General features: G+C 40.4%; 1 long non-coding RNA gene across 1 annotated transcript in view; it reads right to left on the bottom strand.

The window, feature by feature from the left end:
- The window catches only part of LOC101948420 (uncharacterized), a 102,437-nt gene that overhangs the window by 54,952 nt on the left and 28,674 nt on the right, over positions 1 to 18,811 (bottom strand). Inside the window, exon 2 of the long non-coding RNA XR_010590638.1 lies at positions 11,458 to 11,524. This is a non-coding gene — a long non-coding RNA (uncharacterized LOC101948420). The remainder of the gene's footprint in view (positions 1 to 11,457; positions 11,525 to 18,811) is intronic.

Below are 18,811 nucleotides of genomic sequence, written 5' to 3'. Positions count from 1 at the left end.
GCATCAGCACTACTCCATCTTGGCTTTTATTATGTCTTAATAGTTTTAGATGAACTGAGACACATTCGTCACACACTGCTTTATTATACTTTCCCTGTGTGTAATTATAGTGGGAAATATTGGACAAAGAAAAAAGCATTTAGAAAATTTGCATGTGGGCATCAGCTGAGAATGCTACTGGTGAGTTAATTACTGTGGCGGGAGTTGGCTGGGCTGGATCACTGCCATTAAGCACAACACACAAGTACGTGCCTGGAAAACAACGTGCAACTAGGGGCAGTGGATGCCAGGAGGGTGTGAAGAGTGTATTTCATGCCATGGGATGCATTTTTGTTGTATCTTTTAGGAGAATATTAGCATTAAGTTGTAGAAGTCAATGCCTCTGCTGTGACTTTGTATCCATGCATTTCTGTTCATGCATATACAGTTGCCTCTGAAAACTTAAAGGTGGTAGGCTGAAAATAGGGAGTGTGGTGGGGGCGGAATTGCTGGACTTCATTATTGCTGTGTACACTGTATCTTAGTTGGTTGTACTGGGCCAACTTCTAAAAGACACCGTTCTTGTTCAATTAACCCCTTTGTTGGGGTTTCAAAGGAATTGTCTAACTGGACACCTGTATCTTCCTGACTCCAGCCATGCCACATGGGCACCTGTCTATGATCTGTGACAGGTTCTTGATTGCCCCTTTTCTCCCCATAAATGCCCTTCAGGCTTTACTGACTATTGAGCTCTCCTTCCAGCATCTTCACAAGGCAGTATTTGCCAGCTGGGATATTGACATGAACTGAATGATTTTTGTGTTCATTTTTGAAACTGGTTAGTTACTTTGTTCCAAAATTTGTACATTGAATGGTATTATAGAGGTATGGCAAGGCCCTGACACCATGGAATGGAGAATCAAGCTGTCAGGGATCTCTTACCGGCTCTGTCCCAGGCTGGCTGTGTGACGTCGGTGAAATCACTTAAAGGACAGATTGTGACCAGTCCCCACATGTTGAACATGGAGTTACCTGCCTCAGCTCGCCCTATGCCTCTGCATGGGGGCTGTCCAGAGCATCTAGAGCAGAATCTCTGTTCTCTCCTTGCATCCTCTAGAAGGTGAAGTAGGAAACAGGCTGTGGAGGGCTGGGCCATAGTTTTATTCCCCTATCCGTGCCTGTACAATAGAACTGGATGGACATGGAAGGGGTGGAGTGAGATGATGTGTGAGCTGTTTGTTTCAAATAGTATCTGAGAGACAAGTAGAGAATGGACTACTTTAACGATCCAAGTTTTACAGCAAACTGGTGAAGTAAGCAAGTATTGTTATCTCCATAGGGAAACTGAGGCACATTTTAAAGACTGAGTTACAGTTTTGTAGCCTTATCCATACTTTAACTATTTGCCCACCACAAGATGAGGGTTTACAGCTAATTTAATCTGAGAATTCAGTCCCCAAGATCCATTACAATAGAGAGGTTACAAACAGAAGGGGGACCCCATAGTGTACCACAGACTACACTGTGCTCTTTCTATAATAATTAGTCTTATTCACCAACCAAACAATACACACACTGCAGTTCAGTAAAGGAGAGAGAGACTAATACAGAATGCATACTATTTGCATTACTCACACTATGCCTTGTGGAATACTCCAAAATTAATCTTCCTTCTCCTCATCATCCACCACCAGTTGTCATCCTGGCGTCTTCCTCCTCCCAAGGCATGCAGGGCAAGATATAGCTTTTATAATGTGTTACGCTGATGCCCACCGGAATTCATTTCATGCCTTTTCTTTATTTGAACTTCCACACCCCATCACTTTTGGGATGCCCCATGCTCCATAGGCTAACTTGTTTAGTTCCCCTTATACTCATTAATATTTTTGTCACCTTATCACCATAGTTACAAGTGGCTACTTTAAATAAGCCTCTAACATTTCACCCCATCTATTTCTGGTCATCTTGTGGTGTCTGCTGATCTCCTGTAGGCACTATTATCCAAACTCAGCAGTTATTTTCAAAACATCAGCATATCACAAACATAGATACAAACTCAGCAAGCTTATAGTCAATTTAACTTATCTTTATAATATAGCTCACATATCCTAAACCCTAATTTGACTAAGCTAAATATTTTACAGGCCTGAGGCCCTGGGTTATAACATTAATTAATATGTAAATTTCATCTCTACATCCTAAATATACCTGATACCTTTTATCCTTGGCTACAGTTCAAATGTTACCCTAGGCAACATCAAGTACACTGATTCCCTCTGCTCCTGTCCTACCTCCAATCTCATAAACTGCCTCACGGAAGAATTTCTGCTTAAACTTCCCCAGTGTGGTGGTGAGAGACAGAGCATTTGATGCTTGTTGTGTGGTAGAAGAAAGTGGGTTTTTCTCTGACTCTACCATTATAATGTGACAGAGGGAATGCCCTGCATCCTCTTCAATGCAAGCATGGCAGTATGTGTTGCCTAGCAAGTCTTGCAATGTATTCTGTGTTAGGAGAATTCCTCCTGAGGACATTAGCTGCAACCCCTCTGCTCCCATCTATCCCCATTGATGTTGCCCAGGGCATAACCTAGCCCTCAATTTCTCTGTGAAGATAATACTTACTGCTTCATTTGTGTATTAAGGCCCAGTTCATTAATGTTTGCAAAAAGTACTGTGCTACATGAGACCAAGTATTAGCATTTATTATTGTGAAGCAGGGATCAGTCTTGGTTAGCCTGTAGCCTTCGTTAGTTCTGGTAACTCCCTGGTAACCAGTTCCCCCCACTACTTATTTACTACCTTGATAATTCCCACAATTATGCCACCCCAGCATCTGAATAACTATCTGTGATGTTGTAGGCAGCTGACACAGATCCACCATATAGACAAATTCAGCAACCCAGTTCTATGCATTTTAGCAAAGGCAACTGCCTCTGAGCATCCCTTTCCTAGCAAGCACTTCTACAGCTGCTTCAAGGAAAAACGACTGCATCTCGATGATGGGCAAAGATGTGCATTTTTTTCTTCTACAAGGAGGATGGCTGGGATGCTGCTGTTGGTGGCAGGGACAATGGGACAGATTAGGGTTTTTTTCTAAAAATATGCCAAGAATACTTTGAGTTCCATGAAAAATTGTGCAAAACCAAAATTATAGTTTGATGATATATTGTTCTTTGTAACATGTTTCTAATACACATTCTAGGTATTTACATATAAACAAAAGGCATTAGCTGTTAATATCCAGGCAGCCAAATGCTGAAGTATTTAGTCCCATGCAGGAGTCTAAATGGCTAATGACTGATCAGGCTTCTCTAACAAGCAGCCTAATTTGACTGCAGCTAATGATTTAACAAAAGTGGTTTTGGTCAGGGAGAGAGTAGGACTAAATAACTCTTAATTTCTGTCAGGAAACTATTTAGCTATTTTGTTGCTCTCTGATGTCTGTGATATAATGGAGCCGTGGGCATGGTGGTGAAGGGAGAGAGGGTCATTAGCAGTTGTTTTCTGAAAATACTGGCATTCCATCAATTGATTCAGTCACAAAAATGTGCATAAATTACAAGTGACAAAAGGTGCAACAATGATTTGTACTTAGGCAAGCATAAAATTCATACAGGCTGTCCGATGTGATCTACAAGTGTGCCTGTGGAGTAACTCTGCAGAAGTGGGGCCTTCTGGGCATCTACTGTGGTGGGGCAGCTTTGAAATCCAATTTGTCCTTTACAGAAGGCCTGCCCGTGGAAAATGAGTGGGAGAAGCACTGAGTCAGTAGGTCTTCAGGCCTGCTTGGTTCCATCTAGAGTTCTGCAAGAAAGGGTTTTGCCAACTTGTGAACTTTTTTATTAGATTTCACCATTTTCTTGTTCTGCATCTGGACACAACTAAGACCTTTCAAAGTTTTGATTTTGGTCATACACACGAAAAAGAGACCCACCCCCAGAATAGGTAGTTGGTTAGGGCACACACACAAGATATGGGAGATGGATTTTCAACTCCTTGCTCTTCCTGATTTGGAGCAATGACTTGAACCCAGATCTCCATATCCTAGATGAATCCTTTAACTACCAGGCTATTGTGAGGTGGGGCTCTCTCAGACCCCTCTGTTGGAGCTATTCTACTTTGCATCAGTAATTATTCATTGGAGTAGAGATTTGAACCTAAGTCTCCCATTCTGAGGTGAATCCCAGAACCATTGGACTATGGAGTCAGACTCTGCCTGCCCTAATGAATATTTAATTACTTACGCAAAGTGGAACAGTTCCAGCTTGAGAAAGAGAGTGAGACTGACTCTGACATTCCAGATGAATGCCCTAACCAGTAGGCTGCCTGTCCGTCTCTCTGTTTTGACCACAAATTCCATCATGGATCTGAGAAATATTCCCAAAAGTTGACCTGTTCCCACAAAAATTTGTTTCAGCAAATTGGTGTTTTACAATGAAAAAACATTTGTCAGAAAATTACTGCCCAGCTCTGTCCTGTCTTGGATTGTTCCTGCCTACCTTCGGAGTACATAGGTTGCCTTCGGGCCCCTGGTAGAGGAAAGATTGCAGATGGCTTGTCTCATTTCATTGAGCTTCTGTTCCAGGAGGATATTCTGCTGTTGTACCAGTGGAGTGAATCTGTCTCCGATATTTCAATTACTATCCAAGAGGTGGTTACTGAATCTCACTTGCTTGCTTTTTACAACACCACTGAGCCGTCTAATAAATTCCTTATCTTATTTTACAGCCAGAATAAAGGCTGTATTGTCCAAAATATCATCTTCTGTTGTCTTCAACAGATTGATTGTGGAGTGGACTGTTTGTCTATATAATATATTCTTCATGTCCCAGATTCACAATATAAAAAAGTTTAAAAAATATTGTTTTGCAAGCTCTAAATAGCATGCTATGAGCTAAAAATAGAGCTGAGGTGGGATTGAAAGGCTTGCCTGCAGGTGCAGCTAATAGCTGAATTACTCAAGAGTAGCTTGAATACAAGAGGGATGGGGTGCCAAAGTCTGTGAGCATTGCTGGAACTACAGTTTCAGGGATCTGTGTTTTGTAAATCATGTGCATGTTTGTGACCGCACCATGAAATTGACATCTTTCTAACCAAGTGTTCTCAGAATGCCAAGTTAGTGATACCTAAATTAGATTAGTTTCAGAGTGGTAGCCGTGTTAGTCTGTATCAGCAAAAACAACGAGGAGTCCTTGTGGCACCTTAGAGACTAACAAATGTATTTGGGCATAAGCTTTCATGGGCTAAAGCCCACTTCATCAGATGCATGGAGTGGAAAATACGGAGGCAGGTATAAATACATAGCCCATGAAAAGGTGGGAGTTCCCTTACCAAGTGGGGGGGTCAGTGCTAACGAGGCCAATTCAATTAAGGTGGAAGTGGGCTATTGTCAACAGTTGACAAGAAGGGAGGAAGCTTATGTCCAAATAAATTTGTTAGTCTCTAAGGTGCCACAAGGACTCCTCATTGTTTTTGCAAAATTAGATTGGTAAAAGCAGTTGACGGGGCTTGCTGACTGTTGATCTTACACATGGAATTTAATGCTTTATTCGAGTTGGGTTTGAACCATCAAAACCCCACAGACAAACATAAATCCAGCTCACAGATGGGCCCTCTTGGTATTACAATGAAGCAAATCCCTGTGTCTCATTACCTCTGGGTTTTGGGGAAATAAGTGTCTAAATCCTTTGAAGTCAGTGCTGTTACACCATGGATTTATATTGCCCTTTTATTATTTAGTGAGAGACTGCTGGAACAGAGTAGTGATATGCTAGGAATGCTTTGATTTTTTGCAATAGTTACATAATGCTAGAAGACACTTCAAATGTCAATGTGCATCAACAGACCTCAGTGGGGTTGCACATATATAACTGAGAGAAGAATTTGGCCAACAGTATTTCTGAACATCTGACTTGAACTTTATCTTGTGCCTGTTTGTGATTGATGTTTAAAAATATCTATGCAGTAAGAGATGGAGAAGTGAAACAAATGATTGAAGAAAGCCATTAACAGTTTATCTGGGAATATTCAAATGATCAAGTATTTAATTCAACTCTGCATTGATGGTAGTACTTTCAACTACTACATTCATTTTAGTGTTTATGGTCATGGATGGTAGCCAGTTTGAAAATAGATCTGATAACACAGATTGCACCTTCCTATAGCAAAGGAATTTTTTACTTCTTTAGTTTATAATATCCGAGTTTTAATAATGGTATCGTCAGATGTCATAAGGCACAATTCTATTCTCAGTTACTTTGGTGTAAATCTGGAGTAACTGTGGATACAGAACACCAATGTTAAGAGATACAGAACTGGTGACACACTGATTAGTGTTAGGACCTGTTCATTACGGGCTTTCTCCTCAGTATTCAGAAAAAAGTAAATAAAATCTTCAGTGCTTTAGTTACTCTGTTAAGGTTCAGCAAAGTCTCAAATGAGTTGTAGCAGGAAAACCATTTACTGAAACATCAGCTGCAGAAGGAAGCAGCTATCTTCATTGACTCTCTCCTTACAAGCTGAAATGATTTATGTAATGAGAGATGACTGTCAATATGGGAAAAGTATGTTGTCGAGTGAGAGAAATGTGTATCTCATTTGGAAATAAGGAAAGGAGAGCAAGGTACTGTAAAAAGTTATTGGCAGAGGCAATGACCCCTGAGTTTTCTAAATTGGCTCCAGAACTAATTAAATATTGGAAAGGGAGGAATATATATTGAGCAATGCCAATCTACATTTCTAGAGTGGCGATCAGGACACTAATGATGGCGATTAGTGCTAGTCTTCAATTTGCAGACTTTCGGGATTGGACTGGAGTCTGAGCTCTGGGACACTCCCACCTTGCAGGTCTGTGACTGCAAGACTGCACAGCAATGAAACAGCCCCTCAGCCTGAGCCCTGTGAACCTGAATCAGCTGGCACGGGCCATCTGTGGGTTTGTCTTTGCTATGTAGACGTTCCCTAAGAGTCTGCATATAACCTTAGCAGGCTCCATGCTTTGTCTAAAGCAGTTTTCTGACTTAGTTACTTTTCAGCATCACCAACCCACATGGTTGAAGATCCACCTAGCTGCAAAGAGCACTGGCCTCTTTGTTTCCTCAGTGACGGATAACATCAGGGTTCTCTTCCCTTCTTATAAGCCAATAAATCTTTGCCATGTATTCTTTTGAAGTGTATCCCCAGAAGTTCGCTTCCCCTGCTATGTGTGTGCTGATGCCACACTGTCCTCTTCATCTTTTTCCCAATTTACTTTTCCTGTTGACTCAGATGCAAATGTAACTTTCAGTGTCTCTGGCTCTGGGCAGATAGGTAAATTAATATTGCTTTGTGTAGGACAAACTAAAACATATTTTAGGAACATAGTTCTGGCACACATACGTTACTCTTTACACACCTCTGTATACCACACAATGATATTACTGACTTCTGTCTCACCAGCTTTCCTTTGATACTTCACATGACACTCTTTACAAATAAATACGTCGGTAATATATAAGGCATAGTAAGCATGTCAGGCCTGATGGGAGTCTACAGAACTATACGTCCATTGGCATTGAGGGGCACTTACGGTCACAGTCATGTATGACCTAAAGAGAAATTCTCATGGTTCTTGTAGCAACAGCCACTGGAATCAGTTGATACTGACTCATGGCAAGAGTATGAAGAACTGGTTTAAACAAAACTGAACACAATGAAACAATACCAAAAAAACCCTGGAATTTTCAAAAACATTACCTGTCTTCAAAATCAATGGTTTGCTGAACATTTGACCATCTTTATAGTTGTCATCCTAAAATTGTCCTCTTTTTTTTTTTTTCATCAAATTTATTTTTTGGCAATTTTTGTCCAAGCTCATAATGTGGAAAACTTTTACCAGATCTGATATTAAGCTTTTATAAACCTGACCCATAACTTTGTGAGTGGGGCCAATAATTAAACTGCAGTCTCATACCTGCACTCCTGAGAGTTAAACCTTTATCACACTAATATATTTGGCAAAAAAAAAATCAAATGAAGCCCCCAAAATCCCTCAGTCCAAGAGGAGAGCTGACAGAAAAGTGGAGGAGCTGATTGCAATGCTTCCAGATTTTCCTGCAAGCCAGGGGTATTGAAGAGAAAGCTGAAAGGGTGAAGTGCTCTACAAGGCTACTTATGTTAGGTGCAGAGGCAGTGCAGACCTACAGGACATTCCAATGGGAACACCACAGGGATTCCAGAATGCTAGACAAAGTAATTTAACAATTACTTGATGTATGCCACTTGGGTACTTTGTAAGACATCTGATGCCATGAATACCCTAAAGGCGAGTGAACGATCAGTGTTTAAAGGAAATAAAGGGGATGATAGCTGATGAATGGAACTCAGAATTGCCATCCCCAAGCTTTCAATGCACCCAGCACCAAGCAATCACTAATCAGAGCCCCTAAAAGCATGAGGTTTTAAAAATCAGTGTTGGGTTCTTCTTATTTGCCTTTGCTTTTAGGAGTCACATTTTTAAGCTTCCCTCCATAAATTAGGAGGGCTAGAAACCTCCCTTTATTTTTCCCGGAATGAAAGCTTATATTCTCACAGACTCATAGAATCATAGAATATCAGGGTTGGAAGGGACCTCAGGAGATCATCTAGTCCAACCCCCTGCTCAAAGCAGGACCAATTCCCAACTAAATCATCCCAGCCAGGGTTTTGTCAAGCCTGACCTTAAAAACCTCTAAGGAAGGAGATTCCACCACCTCCCTAGGTAACCCATTCCAGTGCTTCACCACCCTCCTAGTGAAAAAGTTTTTCTTAATATCCAACCTAAACCTCCCCCACTGCAACTTGAGACCATTACTCCTTGTTCTGTCATCTGCTACCACTGAGAACAGTCTAGATCCATCCTCTTTGGAACCCTGTTTCAGGTAGTTGAAAGCAGCTATCAAATTCCCCCTCATTCTTCTCTTTTGCAGACTAAACAATCCCAGTTCCCTCAGCCTCTCCTTGTAAGTCATGTGCTCCAGCCCCTAATCATTTTTGTTGCCCTCTGCTGGACTCTTTCCAATTTTTCCACATCGTTCTTGTAGTGTGGGGCCCAAAACTGGACACAGTACTCCAGATGAGGCCTCCCCAGTGCCGAATAGAGGGGAATGATCACGTCCCTCGATCTGCTGGCAATGCCCCTACTTATACAGCCCAAAATGCCATTAGCCTTCTTGCCAACAAGGGCACACTGTTGACTCATATCCAGATTCTCATCCACTGTTACCCCTAGCTCCTTTTCTGCAGAACTACTTTCTAGCCATTTGGTCCCTAGTCTGTAACAGTGAATGGGATTCTTCCATCCTAAGTGCAGGACTCTGCACTTGTCCTTGTTGAACCTCATTAGGTTTATTTTGGTCCAATCCTCTAATTTGTCTAGGTCCCTCTGTATCCTATCCTTACCCTCCAGCGTATCTACCACTCCCCCAGTTTAGTGTCATCTGCAAACTTGCTGAGAGTGCAGTCCATGCCAACCTTCAGATCATTAATGAAGATATTGAACAAAACCGGCCCCAGGACCGACCCTTGGGGCACTCTGCTTGATACCGGCTGCCAACTAGACATGGAGCCCTTGATTACCTGACTCCTGGAGCTGGATCTTTAAGAAGGACCAAATATTGCAAAACTGGCAATAAAATCACAAGAGCTGGCAACTCGAAGGAAGGGGAGTTGATTGGGGAATAAGGAAGGGATTGGAAATGAAGAGGAAAAGAAGTAGTCCAGTATCAGCAATGTGGCTCTCTTGGCAAGGGTTATGTCTGAGGATGGGGACAGCAACAGAGGCTGTCAGTAGAGGAAAGCTGGGTCTTGGAGACTGAGGAAGTGTAGTGAGTGGGAAAACAGAGGTCGTGAACTGCAGTGAGGAGGGAAGGGACAAGGCAAATAATGAGGATATGCTATGAGGGAGAAAAAGGCAGAACATAGAGGTAGGTGGGAAGTGCCTGTGTATGTAGATGTGGCTTAATCTGGGGCATATGTTGCCAGAAGTGAGGAAGAAGAAAGGGATGGAAGTAAAATGAGAATTAGATTCAGGAAAGGAGCTGCTGTTGAGCTGGTTGAGAGAGCAGAAGGGAGCGTTTATACGTGAAACATACCTGCAAAACATTAGTCAAATATGACGTATTTTAAAACAAGATCTTGAAAGCTAGTTCTGGGAGCATATTTCAAAACTCCCATAAATACATCACAATGATATACAGAGACATATAAAAAGAAATATATTATTGGACATTGCATTGAAAATATATCGTAAATATGTTTTTAGTTAGAATATATTTCCTTAGTTTCTTAGTGCACATAATTCTCACAATGCAATAGAATAAAACTTTTGTTTTACAGCATGTCAGGCACTAGATGGAAGGTGGGTACTTTTTTTTGCATTCAGTCTGGCCTTGAAATAAAGAGAGGGTCATTTAATATTGGCTTACATTTTCAAACTGTCTTTAAAAATTATGGTTCCTCTTCCTCTTCTACACATACACTATTTTCACTTAACTTTCATTCCATTCAAGACCTCCTCTCTCCCAAATAAACACACTGCTCCTGAGGGCATGCATTTAGCCATTTGGTCTCCGGGAAGATTGGCTATTTCCTTATTTCTCTTGAACAAATATGTTGCAAGGGAAATAGAATGGAAGTGAGTACATGGTTGTTGTTTTTTTTAAATAATGCATATCCAAGTGAAACACATTGGAAGAAAAGATTAATCATTGTTGTCTGCCAATGTCTCCGTTCACTGTACATGAAGAGAAGATACATAATATTAAATAAACCTCTTTGTACAACAAATATTTTATTCTTTGAGCTAGATCATGCACAGTGTTGAGCACTCTCACCTCCCCAGCAAGATCCTTAAGCACAGGCTTAACTATAAGCAGGATTAATCCTATTGACTGGAATGCAGCTGCACAGGTGTTTAAAGTTAAATGTTTTGCTGGATAGGAACCAGATTGCTCAGCACTTTGCAGGATCAACCCCTAAATGTATAAATGTGTGGTATTGTTAAGCCAGGATGGTTCTGGCATGTGCCTGGGCCGCCTTAAGCGTAAGTCAGACCAGCTATGCTATGTGTTTGTGCCTGCATACGTTCAGTATGGCTGACTAGCTGTTTCTCCTAATAATTCCACACAATTGTAGCTAACAATATTGGGTCAGAGTGGTTCACAGAGAGGCAGTTTCAGATTATTTATTACAGTTGCAGATAAGTCTTTTCTGTCTAGGTGTACTACTTTTTTCTAATGTAGCATCAGATATGTTAGAAACTGCAGAATGCTGCTGGAAATATGGAAGGGATTGATCCTTTATGACTAAGCACCACAATAGTACTTATGTATTATAAGTGCTGTTTAAATGCCAAGATACCGTTCTGTGTATGTAGATATAATATAAATATTATACATTTTAATACAGGTATGACTTTTTTTTTCCTACAGTGCATATTGTAAACATGTAATTTTGATATACCTTAAAGACATGAGATTTTTCCATGCTTCATTTCTTTGAGGTTGGTTATCCTCTGCCTGTCATTGAGCTGATGGCATAAACAGAAAACATAGGTAAGCCAAATAATCACCTCATTCAGAGAATCACTGCCAAGTGTAAGTTCTCCCAGGTAAAGTTAGCAAGCTTCAAATTATGAAACAATTAGTGAGTGATAGTCACTGGGGAATTGGAGAGCTGTAAAGAGAAAATGTTTATAATCAATAAATTTGTATTGACTTTAGCGAGCTTTGGATCAAGCCCCAAACAGCTTCCTCTTTGCTTTTTAATCTTTTGTAATCTGAAATATCACTGCTTTGTTCTTCTTTGAACTTCAGCAAAAGGATGCTTCTCCATCTGAGCTCCAATAACTTTAGTGTCAAGCAACGTTATCCTCAAATTATTCCAAATATTGAAAAAAATGACAGTTTTTTTAATTATCTTGTACCAGGCTTAAAGGCTAATTATTTGCATATTAGACACACAAACACTTGCATGCTTATGTTATTTAACAGATCCTGTAATTAAGTTCTTTGTGAAAAAGCTAATTACAGTCTATGAAAGTAGTGGAGTACATGTGAACATCATATCCGATTCTTTTGATGGAACACTTTTAGATGCTTTTATGAGTTTTTCATATGACTTAAAACATGGTTTATTTCTAGACAATTTGATTTTAGTTAGTATGGCACATAGAAGTAGACAAATATTTATTACGATACATGTAAATGTAAATCTTCTGCCCTGAATACAAGTAAAAGGTGTTTTCATAAAACCAGTTTTCACTATGCCTCTTCGGATTTAATGTGCCAAGGATGATGTATTATTGGCATGCTGTGTCCTTGGCCTGCAATTTCCATTTCCTACCAGTCCTGCTTAGTGCACTGTGGATTCTGTGCTGAAAGAAAATAGAATCCACTTGGGTAAGATCTGAAAATGTTCAGGCCATAAGAGTTGTAATTTTATCTGAAATCTAAGGTTTTCAACTAGACTTCATATTTCTGTCATTGGGATGTGGGCCATTTGCTGAACAATGCCGTTTCCTGTACCTGAATGTTAGAGAATGTAAATTGCTATTCATTCTGCCTTGATATTTAATACCATTTGAAAATCAAAACAATAATATTGTTTCAATAACTACATGCAATTTCAGTGAGTCTGATTTACATTTGTGGTTTACTATATCATTTAGACTTACACAAATGCTAAATGAGTCCCCATCCATATACTTTTGGTGGTCTTGTCATAACTCAAAAATATAATACAAGAATATCTTAAACATGTAGCAGTACAAGTCATATAACCAGCAAGTCGGGCAACTTGAAAAGCTAATTTCCCTGTGTAACATGACGGGTGCAGAGCAGAAATATCTCAGAACTTCCCCAATGCAGGGTTGATGAAAGGACCTGGATTCTGTGAGGCAGAGGACTAGGCAGAATGGTCATGTTGGGACACCAGCATCCATTGTTAGCCAATCCTAGCCCTATGGGCTGCTTTCATTCTTCTCATGATTGACCTCTACATTGACCTCCAAGCTGAGCATCCTGCTGTATGCTCCCTTAATTCCAGCTGCAATTTTTGGAAAATATTTTTCTAAACTAGACTCTTCTGAATGAGAACTTTGGCCTGTAAAAGTGAGAAAAGAAGCAGAGTGGAAATTTATGACCTGAGGGTGAGGTTGCATGGAATGTCAACACGTGACAGAAGAAATAATACTGGCATGCCTACTCTCCACTCACTTGTTTTCAAGACACTAAAGATATCAAGGCATGTTCCAGTGTCAATGATCCACCAATGCTGCTTGTGGTGTATCATCCCAATTTTGTTCTATTCTCCACCCAAGAAATGGTGACACTTCACTGTGGTTGTGTGTGTATATAGTGTAGTTGTTAGGTGCTTTGATGCTATTGTATAATCTCAAGCATCTCTCATGTGGATGTTGTAAACTGGATTGTAATTGGCAATTGAGAGTTCTGGTTGTAAGATAAACGACAATATAAATTAGTGCTATGTCTTAGTCATTATTACATAAAACTGTAGTATACAGTATTATACTAATGCTAATACTGTACAGAGACCAAGGAAATGCCTTTGAACACCCATGAAATGTGACATTCAATGTCTTCAGTTGAGAGATGCATGAATACAGTCTTTCAGTTAAGCTGAATATCAGTTTGATTTGTGCTGTACGTTGACCCACTCTTCCTATTAACTCAGCTTAAGCAGTCTGGTGGGAAAATTAAAGTTTAAATACTTAAAAGGGATTTGAACTTTCAGAAAATGAGCACACTGACTAGTCAATCAGATGTTTTCTACAGTTAGGGTTTTTTTGTTTGTTTGTTTTCCAACACTGCGTTTAAAACAACACTGTCTTGAACAGTTAAACCCTTTTCCTAACGATGGATAACCTGTTCAAGGAAGTGATCCAATGTCTTCTCCAAAACTGTTTCCTCGCCATTCTTGCTCTTCTATGCTTCTCATAAGAATGCACTATGCAGCGATATTAAAAAGGCAAGAGGTACAGAAACAGATCCATTGGAAAGCATACCTGAGCCATTTAAATAAATACCGTGAAAGACTCTCAAAAAAAGGAAGAAGACATCTAACAGTCTTATTCTACCACCCATGGTCACTCTGACTACTTACTCTGGAAAAAGTCCTGTTGAGTTTAATGGGACTACTCATGTAAGCATATGCCACCTAGCATAGGTAGACTAAGTACAAGCAGGAAGAAGTGTCACTGAGAGTCATGGGATAACAATCCTGTGTCCATGAAAACACCCAGATGGTATGATGAGTGCCTCGGAAATAAAATAAATATATCAAGTATTATATGTCCGCTGCAAATTCCATTTCTACTTCCAGAGCAAATATCCCTTCAGTCTGTACTTAATATCTCTAATGCATGTTCTATGTGTGTGACGTTGCACTCCATAATGCTTTATGGGAATATGCTTATGAATGTATATATAATATAACTGGAATATGTTTTATGCCACATATGCCATGTAACATATCTCTGTATCTTATGATCTACTGAATATATTCATTCTATTTGTATGCATGTATGATTTTTGTATTCCAAATTATGAATATTGGCTATGTACTTGTTTAATTTTAAGTAGCCTCAGTGAAGCAGTTGGTCAGCTTCCTGAGAAAAGACTTCCTCAGTAAGTGCCCAATCAAGAAACACTTAAGCTAACAATTAACTTGGAGATGCCAATCCACATCTGAACTTTCCCAGGAATGTGGCCTGGCTGGTAAGGAACTCAGTCATGCATGGACATGTGACTTGCCCATGTGACTCCAAAACTCCATCTTGGAGCTGGATTTTGGATAGGAAAGAGGAGGGGGTCTCCACCCACAGAAAGACTATTTAAGCCCCTGGGACACCCCTTCATTTTGTCTTCAGCTGGCTGAAGAGATAGCCTCTCCACCCCCAAAGGATACCTGAAAGAAACTGGAACAAAGGACAGTAACCACAGGGGTGTGAGTGATTGCTGGACTCAGACTAGAAGAAGGCTAGTCTGTAAAAGAAGCTTACTGGAAGATCAATGAAGGTGAGATTGCATCTGTAATCACTTTCTTACTGTATTAGGTTTAGACTTGCGTGTTTTGTTTTATTTTGCTTCATAATTCACTTTGTTCTGTCTGTTATTACCTGGAACCATTTAAATCCTACTTTTTGTATTTAAGAAAATCACTTTTTACTTATTAATTAACCCAGAGTATATATTAATACCTGGGGGTACAAACAGCTGTGCATATCTCTCTCTCAGTGTTATAGAGGGCGAACAACTTATGAGTTTACCCTGTATAAGCTTTATACAGGGTAAAGTGGATTTATTTGGGGTTTGGACCCCATTGGGAGCTTGGCATCTGGGTGTTGGAGACAGGAACACTTCTTAAGCTGTTTTCAGTTAAACCTGCAGCTTTTAGAGGATGTAGTTCAGACCTGGGTCTGTGTTTGTGGCAGGCAAGCGTGTCTGGCTCAAACCAGGCAGGGCACTGAAGTCCTAAGCTGGCAGGGAAAACAGACTCAGAGGTAGTCAAAGCACATCAGGTGGCAGTCCCAAAGGGGGTTTCTGTGATCCAACCCATCACAATGTGCATTCCACATTCAGAGCTCCAGCTGATAGTGATGCAAGTTATGTGTGGGGCACTGGGACAGAATACACAATGGATTTCAGTATTATAGATTTGAATGAAAGGCTTTATCCTTTTCGAAGGCACCCTTTTTCTACAAGTAGCTTCTGAGATGCTCATAACAATAAAAAGGATGAAAGTTAATGTGGGTAGTGAAGTGGCATGACATGGGAGAAGACTGAGCATTTATCATTAGTAAAGGAAGTGAGCATTGTAGGGGGTATTTAAATGGACTCGAGTGCCCTTTAAGAGGCTAGTAAATCTTTCTAACACTAGGCTGGCTGATTTAATCTCTTAGCTACTTATAAAAAGTGTCCATGGTGGTATCAGCAAAAGTCATGTAGAAGGATTGCATAATGGATACTTTGATTCTTTCTCAAGAAACCCCAATACATTTAAGTAGATTGTGTGGTTTTCATTAAAAGACCTAGTTATTTGACATTTAATAAGGTGTAAGAGTTGTCATTTCTCAAGTGGGTCATGGGTTCTCTTTTTCTAAAAATGTGGTGCTTGGTTTTGCATTACAATCTTATGATAAAAATGAGCAGATAATACCTGAGTGGCATAATCCCAGACCAAATGAGTAAGTATTAATCATTTACCATAGCTCACATCTTTAGTCCTGTAATACTGCCGTCAGGGTTTCCCAGGTTAGTTCTTTTTTTCTATTGTACAATTAATCTTTTTTTGTGGAGGGAAATGACTTCTCTTGTTGAATTTTAAAGAAAAGGCACTGTGGGAGTGTACAAATGCCACACCAGGAGGCAAGAGCTGCAGCTGTGGGCTCAGGCAGTCCTGCCTGCTGCACCTGCAAAGCATGCCAATCTTGAAGGAGGAGCCTTTAAAAGGGAGAAGCTCAGTTTAAAAAGCCCCAGATAGGAGGTGGACAAACCTCTCCTCCTCAGCTCCCGGAGAGGAGCATGGTAGAGAGCCTGTTATCTTGGGTTGTCTGTGAATACGGAGGAATCAGACAGGCAGCTGGAGGATCTCTGGGTAGGACCGAGAAGCTGGAGCCACTCTTTATTTCTAAATTAATTCATTTTCATGTTACCTTGAAGACTGAGACTAGGGCTGGGCCCCAGGGAAGATCCCTGATGAGAATGAGCCCTGTGAGGAGAAGATGGATGCATTGTTGGAAGTAGCAAGAGGTCTGACCAGTCAGACTTTAAGCACTTACCACAAGGGTCCCTGGGCTGGAACGCAGGATAAAGGGAGCAATTGGAGGAGTAGTTAGAAGACCCCAGATACAAGGCCAGAAGGACTGTTGGGCCTGGGACTATTGGGAGAAGTAGTGGTTGAGAGTCAACATTTAAAAACACTCCATTGATCAGTTACTGCAAATACCTCACTTATATTTCTATTCTTAGAGTAAGAAAACACAGCAGTATCTCATGTCCATGGTATGGTAGCTGTTGGTAAAAGTTGGTTTTTAATTATGTTTAATATACAGTATATGCTTTCTGAGCTCCTGATTCAGTAAAGCATTGTTAGGCATGTGCTTAAGTCACATTGAATCCCATGGGTCTTACGCACAGCCTTTGCTGAATCAAGGTCTAAGAGAAAGATATAAATATTAAGAAATCCTCTTTCACTGAGTTTTGCCATTGACTTCAATAGGACCAGGATTTCACCCAAAATTTTCCTGTTGTGCAAACACAGCTTTCTGGCACAGCATATTTACCATACCATATACCTACCAAGATAAAGGAGTGCTTACTCCACTGATTGACAGAGAATGTGACTGCAGTATGGAGGGATGTTGATTGTTATGTTATGGCACTGGCCTACTTAAAACCAGTTATTTAGCTACTTAAAACCAGATTTATATCAAAATATCACTTAGATGAAACCACTGCTTGTTTTGCTCAGTTTAGCAATCTGAACTGAAGGCCTGAATCAGTAAATTTCTGTGCATCATCATCTCCAGTTCATTTCAGAGGACCTCACAGAATTGGACCCTAAAATGGTCAAAGTGTAACTTACATTTCTTATAATAAAAACCCAGGAAGGTTTATTCTGAAATAAATTTTTAAACTGGTCTTTTTAATTCTCTGCTACTGGCTATTGCTAAATGGTGACATCAATAGTGACAGTGTCTAGTGTACAGTGAACTTCCACATAATTTCCAAAGTGTGGTAATGCTGGTTTAATGACCAGAAGGAAAATGGTAATGGTGAATAATTAAAAAGTCTATTTAATTATTAACCATTTAATTTATTTTGATTGTTAAGGTAGTTAAAAGTAGGAAGCAGTCCTTCATTATAGTCAGTGTCTCACATCACACTAAGCAAACTCACAGAACAATGCTTGTACTGTTTGTTTACATTGTTAATGAATTTATCTCAATGGAGTTTGCACCTTTAGTATTCTTTCTGTGACCCTTTGAGCAATTGAGGTCTACCAGTTAAATGTTTGCGTTGATTGAATTTTAGGCTCATCATTTCAAATACCATGAAAAAAAAACGTTAAGGCCCCATTCCTGCAAGCTAATCCACGTGGGTGAATTCTTAAATCCAAACAGAGGTCAGTAGGCTCAGTGTGGGCAGAGCAAGCCTTATGTGAAGAACTGCTTTCAGAAGCAAGACATTGATGTAAAAAAAAATTGTACTTTCTGGAAGCATGTACAGAGAGGTGGATTACAATTTTGTGGGACCCTGAGCCAGAGCAAGTGGGGGGCCCTTCCCCACCCCTGCTGCCTGCAGTCCCCCCTGCCCGGTGCTCCTGCAGGGGAGTTGGGTTGGTGCACAGGGGGGCTTGCCCTGCCTGCAGTCCCTGCCACCTGGCATGCGCCCTGGCCCTGCTCTGCAGGCCAGGTGGGGGCACAGGGGTGCCTATTTTTCTGGGCCCCCCCAATTGGTCAGGGCCCCTGGGCATGGGTCCCAGTGGCTAATCCACCACTGCATGTACACCAGAAACATCATAAGAGTTGCGCTCTTTCAGTCAAGCAATAGGACCAACATAATGTAACTGAGAATTTAGAACCTACATTCCAGTCTTAAATCCCTGAAAATCTGGTGGATTTGCTAATCTTCAGAATCATGACATCCAAGGGAAATTGCACAGGTTGTCCCTTTGCTAATTCCCTTTATATGGATTTTGTGGAAACCTGTTTTTCTGGTCTTGGTTGTATGCTTTATGCAAAGTTCTTTTAATGACACATCACTTACATTTTAAAGTTTTAAAATATAAATGG

The sequence above is a fragment of the Chrysemys picta genome, chromosome 9 (genome assembly GCF_011386835.1).
Source record: "Chrysemys picta bellii isolate R12L10 chromosome 9, ASM1138683v2, whole genome shotgun sequence".
Classification (NCBI taxonomy): Eukaryota; Metazoa; Chordata; order Testudines; family Emydidae; genus Chrysemys; species Chrysemys picta.
This window is presented reverse-complemented; position numbering and strand designations above follow the sequence as displayed.